The following is a 6,000-nucleotide window of genomic DNA, read 5'->3' on the forward strand; positions in this document are numbered from 1 at the left end:
AGCACTTAGTATCTAAGAGGGGAAATAAGGTCAGGACAGGAAAACTGGGAGAAAAATAGGCAAGGAAAACTAAGACTTCAGGCCCATGATGGCCTAACCTGGGCACAGAAAGCAGGGGGGGAAGCTCCCAACCCACCCCTCCTGCTGTTGAGAAGAAGCTAATTGTCCTCGCCCTTGGTGCCAGCTGGGACCATGCCATAAGTCACATCACTGAAATGCTGTACTTTATACATATATATACACATACCACTTAAGAAGTTCCTACAGTGCCACAGACATTTGCCACGATGCTGAATCAGCCCAGGGCAGCACGTGTCCCACCAGCAGCAAGGCTTGTATCAAAAGCAAAAGGGCATCTTGTGCTTACGTAGCTCATCCAGCTCACTGCCCAGCTTTGGGAGGATAAACCCGTGCTCAGTAAATTCGAGGAACAAGTTCTTGGTGTGGCTGTGGGATGCAGACCCCACCAAAGTGCTCATGCCCACCTAGGCCCTAGGTGCCCTGCATAAAGAGATTATAAGCAGCCTGAGGAGGAGACCTACATCACTTCAGAGCTTTTTCTGGATGGCAACTGCACCCAAGGGTGAACTTGAACCACATCACTGCTCACTAGTGCTGACCACAGCTTTTTAACCCATGGTTTATGGACTTGTGGAGAGGACTTGTGCAAATGACACCACAAAATGTCCACAAAAGTTAACTCGAAGGGCAAGCTGATGGTCAACAGGCTCGGCTTTGCTAAATCGTGTCCCTGCTGGGAAGTCTGCCCAGGGGCCACAGAGGAGAGAAGATGTAGCTATGATGAGGAGGATCAGTACCAGTGTGACACCAAAGTCCTTGCACAGGCCTTGCTTCCACCACCCTGGAAGTGTGCTACTTGCAGAAAGTCGTCACAATTCACTGAAATCTCCCCACATCACCCAAATTCCCCAGGAGGACTTCCTACAGGTCACCTCCTGTTCACTAATGCCAAAACCTCCTCTGCTTACCATCGTTGGTCTCCCTAAACAAAAAATGGTCTCCCCCCAAAAAACCCTAAACCAACAACAGAGGATCTTTCACACACCTCACACAGACACCCTACGTGCTCCAGTTGGACCAGGCCTCCCAGTTGCACCAACATGCTCACGGTACTGGCTGGCTTACATAGAACTGCAACTCCTGCTGCCAGACAGAGACCTCAGTTTTCGCTTCAGAGCCATTTTGGGGGGTGCACATTACAGAGAGCAGCTTGCTGAGTGCTGTCCTAACTTGGAAACCACAGTGTTTCTTGAAACAACCTGAAGTGTCTCTCTCTTAACACAAAAGAAACAACAAAAGGACAAAACAACAACAAAAAAGACCCACAACCTTACGATCTGTAAAGCCATGGTGTTTTTGGGAGGGAGGGCTGGGATGGTGATTTCTGAACTGCCTTAGGACAGCAATGTTGGAATTGAACTCTCTTGGATTAATCTTTCAAGGGCCCTGTTCACATCATTCCCACCTCGGGGTACCACACCAACAAATACTACCGTGTATTAACAGTATTTGCAACATTTTGGAAATCATTATGTCCTCTAGCTTTTACCTAAGAGCCCCAAAATCACTGTGTACCTCCAATATCACCATATGATGACATCTACTGAACTCCAGGCCTATGAATTTTCACACGGGAGATAAAATAAACTAACACCACACAACTATTTCCAGCTGACATGACACACGTAAACACACCTTGACAGAATCCCAGGAATTACTTTAGTGGATTAAAGTTAATGCCTATAATGCTTAATTTTCTTACGTACTTGGAATACCTACAGATACCACCAGGGAGCTGTGCATGTTACAACCCCTGGTTTGCAGTAACTGTTAGGGAAAGGGCACACTAGCTGGATCATGGTTATGCTTGAAAGGAAGTTGAAACTCAAATTACACTCTCCACATAAAAAGGAAATGCAGCTTTGCTGCCACTGACAGCCATGCTACAATCTCAGGGAAGTCAGTTGAGACCATGTCCATTTCTCAACAAATGATAATCAAAACACTATTTGTATTTATTCTCAGTGGATGCCTTCGTTCCTTAAGTCAAGCGGACACACAGAAAAATAACTCAGATATGGGTCAAAACATCCCAGCCGCGAGAGACTCCAAGTGATATCCCTGAGGATCACCCTAGTTAGAGCAGAGCTAAAAGGGCTAAAAACGGAGGATGTCGCACATGCAAGCACAGTGATGTCATGCCTGGCATTAAAAGCCTCATTTTGTATGAGGACGAACAAAACCTGCTGTATTCCAGTCTGCTGCAGTTTGAAACTGGTTTGAAAATGCAAAAAGAAGCGAGTACCTTTGCTATATTTAATGCTAGTTTTCTCCTTTGGGGCTTATATTAAAACACCATGAAGTCCACCTCCCCAACAAAAAGAATCAAAACGTGACACTGCCAGCTTGGGATGTCTCCTGCCATGGTTTACTGGTTTTACAGCCCTTGACTGGAAATCGTGGCATGTCCCTGGGGTGGAAAGAAGAGAAAACCGTGGTACTTGCGGAGAAAGCAGCTGAAGGAGCGCCCTCCTCCCAGACACCCACAGCAGAGGTGTGCTGCAGGACGAAACTCTGACGGGAGAACTTTTGTGGTGGCCAGGCAGGAAAAACGTCATTTTATGAAGGCGAGTAATCACATGGACTTTGGGCTGATCGCTTTGAGCTACGCACGTCTGCGAGCGCTTTCCGGGACTGAGTTCATCACAGGTACAAGGAGAGAGGACAAACAGAGGAGAGCTTGTGGCAATTCGTTCCTGCACATGCACTGGGGCAGCCTGAGAGGGGATAAACACACAAGCAGCTCCTGAAAAAAAAGCAAGGACTGGCCAGCAACTTAAAAAATGCATGTTTTTTTTATCCTTTATACTCTCCCAACCTGCTGGCCAGTGGCTGGCTTTCACCAACCCGGAGATCAATTTGCAATTCTGTGTTTCAAAGGGTTGCTGCGTCCATCCTACAGGCTGAAGCCACATCTACATCAGAAAGGCTTCACCGGGACAGGAATATATTACACAGGCAAAGCACTTCTGTCACGGATACCTCTCAAACAACACAATCAGTCCTCTCCTGGTCTCCTAACACCACCACACCATGCACCCTGGGAGCTCACGTGCTATTTCCCTGCAAGGTTACACACAGGTTTCTGCTGGAGACGTCCAAGCCTGCTCCTCCTCGCACCTATAAAACTGCCCTGGCTCCAGCCAGGGGACAAACCGGCCTGAAGTTTAATCCCTAGTTTTAAAATAATGACAACTCTCTAGGTGAAGTGGACGAAGCTGAGAGCAGCAATGATTTACAATCATTTCATGGAAAACAGTATCACAGAGGCATTTGACATGTTAGTTTTCAGTCCCAAGTTGGAAAGGGGCTTTGCTGGAGTTCCTGTCATTTCTCCTCTATGGGATGTGCTAAAACTTCCCCAGCTGGGGTGCTGGCACCTGTGTTATTTGAATCGAGGTGGGACACAACAATCACATAGGAGGTATTGGCTCTGCCTCACTGACATCCCCATGCTGTGCCCCCAGCTTTGCTGTGGGCAGAGGTGAAGCCCCCCAGGGCTCCGTGTGCCCCCCCAGCATCACTCACTGCTCCAGCACTGCTGGCAGGAGCTGCTGGAGGCTCCTCACCCAGCAAATCCCCCTCTTTCTTCCACCCCTGCTTCTCTGGATGCTTTTTGCCCTCCTGCTCTCCACTTTCCAATCCCCCAACAAACTTTTGCTGGCCTCCCCCTGTACTTCAGGGCCCTGGTGAGCTCCTGGGGTTTAAAAGGAGCTCCTGCCCTCAGGGTGGGGATGCTCCACTGGGGAGGTGCCTGGGGAACCCAAGGATTTGGGGACGAGGGTGATGCCCCCCAGCAGCAGAGGGCAGAGGGACCCCCAGAGCCAGGCAGGTGGAGCTCCTCAGCACGTCCCAGCTCCGCTTCCAAGTTTTATTCCTAGCAAAGAGGGGACAAAATCTGTGCCTTCTGCTTTCACCCCTCAGCCCGGAGACGAGACAGAGGGAAGAAAAAAAATAAAATAATAATAAGCAGACAGCTGTGGGCTGGCTTTGGGAAGCCGCTAAAACAAAAGAGAAAGTCACCCCCTCCTGAGGAAGAGAAAAAAAAAAAAAAAAGTGGATGCAATGTGCCAAAGGCCGAGTTTCCCGAAATCTCCCGATCCCGTTTTGGGAGAAATCAACGCCCCGGAGAAGCGGGGATTTGGGCAGCGGCTGGAGGGGGGGGGGGGGGCGGCTCCGTGCCCCCGGCTCTGCCCCGGCCGCAGCCCCCGCGGAGGAGCGGGGCAGGGCAGGGGGGCTCCGAGCCGCGGCCTGGCGGTGCCCCCTCCCCGGCAGAAAGGGGACAAGAAAAAAAAAAAAAAAACCAACAAACAAACACAGAACACAACACAAACCAAAGCGAAACAAAACCACAACCCCTCAAACCCGAAGCAATCCCGGCCAACTCCGGCAGCCCCGGGACCCCCTCGCCCGTCTCCTGCAGCCCCCCCCCCCCACCCCCCAAACCCGGGCGCTTTTTTTTTTCTTTTTTTTTTTTTTTTTTTCCCTTTTTCCCCCCCATCTCCCCTCCCTGCGAGCCAGCGGCTCCCGTCGCGACCCCGCACCGCCAAAATCGCCCTGCTCGCCTCTACGTAACGCCCTGTCGAAAGCGGACGCCATATTTTGTGTTGCTGATGTCGACATAGACAAACGTAGACATGTTTTTTCCTCCCCCCCCCCCACCACCCCCCTTTCCCTCCTCCTCCTCCTCCTCTTTTCCCCCTTCACCCGAACTTGCGAGCGGGGAGAAGGACCGGAGGGGTGGGTGGCAGGGAGAAGGGGGTGGGGGGGGGCAGGGGGAAAGAAGCCGCATTGCTAAAAAATCAAAAAGCGATCAATTAAAAAGCCACCCCGAGCAACCTCCCGGCTCCCCCCTCTAGGCTCCAGCACCCCCCCAGCCCCCGCTCGGGCTCCCGGAGCAGTTTTTTCCAGGAGCAAAAGTTGGGTGCGAGCGAGCGGGGCGGGAGCGCCCGCAAGCGCATGTGGGCAGGGAGGAGGAGGGCGGCCGAGGAGGGCTCGGGAAGGAGAGGAGAGGAGAAGGGAGGAGGGGGGGGGGGGGACTGGGAAGTTTCCTACCTGAGCCCCAAGGCGCTGTCCGCGAAGTGTCTCGGGGGGAGCGGCGGGGAAAGCTCCCCGCGGCCGCGGGACCCCGCGCCCCCCGCCCCCGCCGCGGCGCTCGGCCCCCCGCGGGCAGCAGCCGCTACGCGCACCCGCACGCACCGCCCCGGCAAGAAGGGAGAGGAGAGAGAGAGAGAGAGAGAGAGGAGGGGAGAGGAGAGAAAAAAAAAAAAAAAAAAAAAAACGAAAAAGGGAAAAAAAAAAAAAAAGGGAAAAAAAAAAAAAAAAGCCCTCGATCGGCGGGGATCTACGCCAAAAGCCACATGATCCCTGACGTCAGCCTGCGGATTTGCATACGGTGCCACCGCCGGGGCGGCCACCGGGGTCCCTGGGCTCCCAGGAAAGTTGGGAGCGGGGTTGTGCCCCCCCCCCCCGGCTGCCCCGGGCCCGGCCGCGTGAATTTCCCACGCCCCCAGCGCCGCACGCGTGGGTTCCGCCGGTGGCACCCCGCCGGGGGTGGGGGGCTCGGCCCCAGGACGGGACCTCTCCCCTCGTAGCATCGCCCCGTGGGGTTAGGACCCCCCTTTCCCGGTCCCGTCCCCAGCCGTGGAGAGGGCGCCGGGGGCTGGATGGGGCCGTGCCGCCTCCCTGAGGCTGCCCCTCGGGACACCTGGGGAGGCAGGAGGAATTTCTTCGGGCTCTGCTGGGGATGGGGGGGCTCTGGGGGGGCTGCAGGCGGTGGCTGTTCGTTGTAGGAACGTAGTGGGTATTTCCAAGGGATGCTGCAATCTCTGCCGCGCCGCAGGAAGCCTGCCCCCCATTTCAAACTGTCCTTAAACTCTTGTGTCTCTTCCCCTTTCGACCCAAGACGCGCAGCCAGCC

The 6,000-nt window shown here is 53.7% G+C and overlaps 1 protein-coding gene across 4 annotated transcripts in view; it reads right to left on the reverse strand.

Annotated features, from left to right (window-relative positions):
* The window catches only part of ZHX2 (zinc fingers and homeoboxes 2), a 68,239-nt gene extending 62,916 nt beyond the window's left edge, over positions 1-5,323 (reverse strand). For 2 of the 4 annotated variants that reach the window (XM_038174074.2, XM_038174075.2), the window contains exon 1: positions 5,137-5,323. The gene's annotated coding sequence lies outside the window, so the exon portion shown is untranslated. Of the gene's footprint in view, positions 1-4,625; positions 4,702-5,136 lie in introns of those variants that run through there. The other 2 variants (XM_072034349.1, XM_072034348.1) reach the window with 2 other exon arrangements.
* Positions 5,324-6,000: the final 677 nt, after the last annotated feature.

Source organism: Anas platyrhynchos, chromosome 2, assembly GCF_047663525.1.
Source record: "Anas platyrhynchos isolate ZD024472 breed Pekin duck chromosome 2, IASCAAS_PekinDuck_T2T, whole genome shotgun sequence".
NCBI classification, from domain to species: Eukaryota; Metazoa; Chordata; class Aves; order Anseriformes; family Anatidae; genus Anas; species Anas platyrhynchos.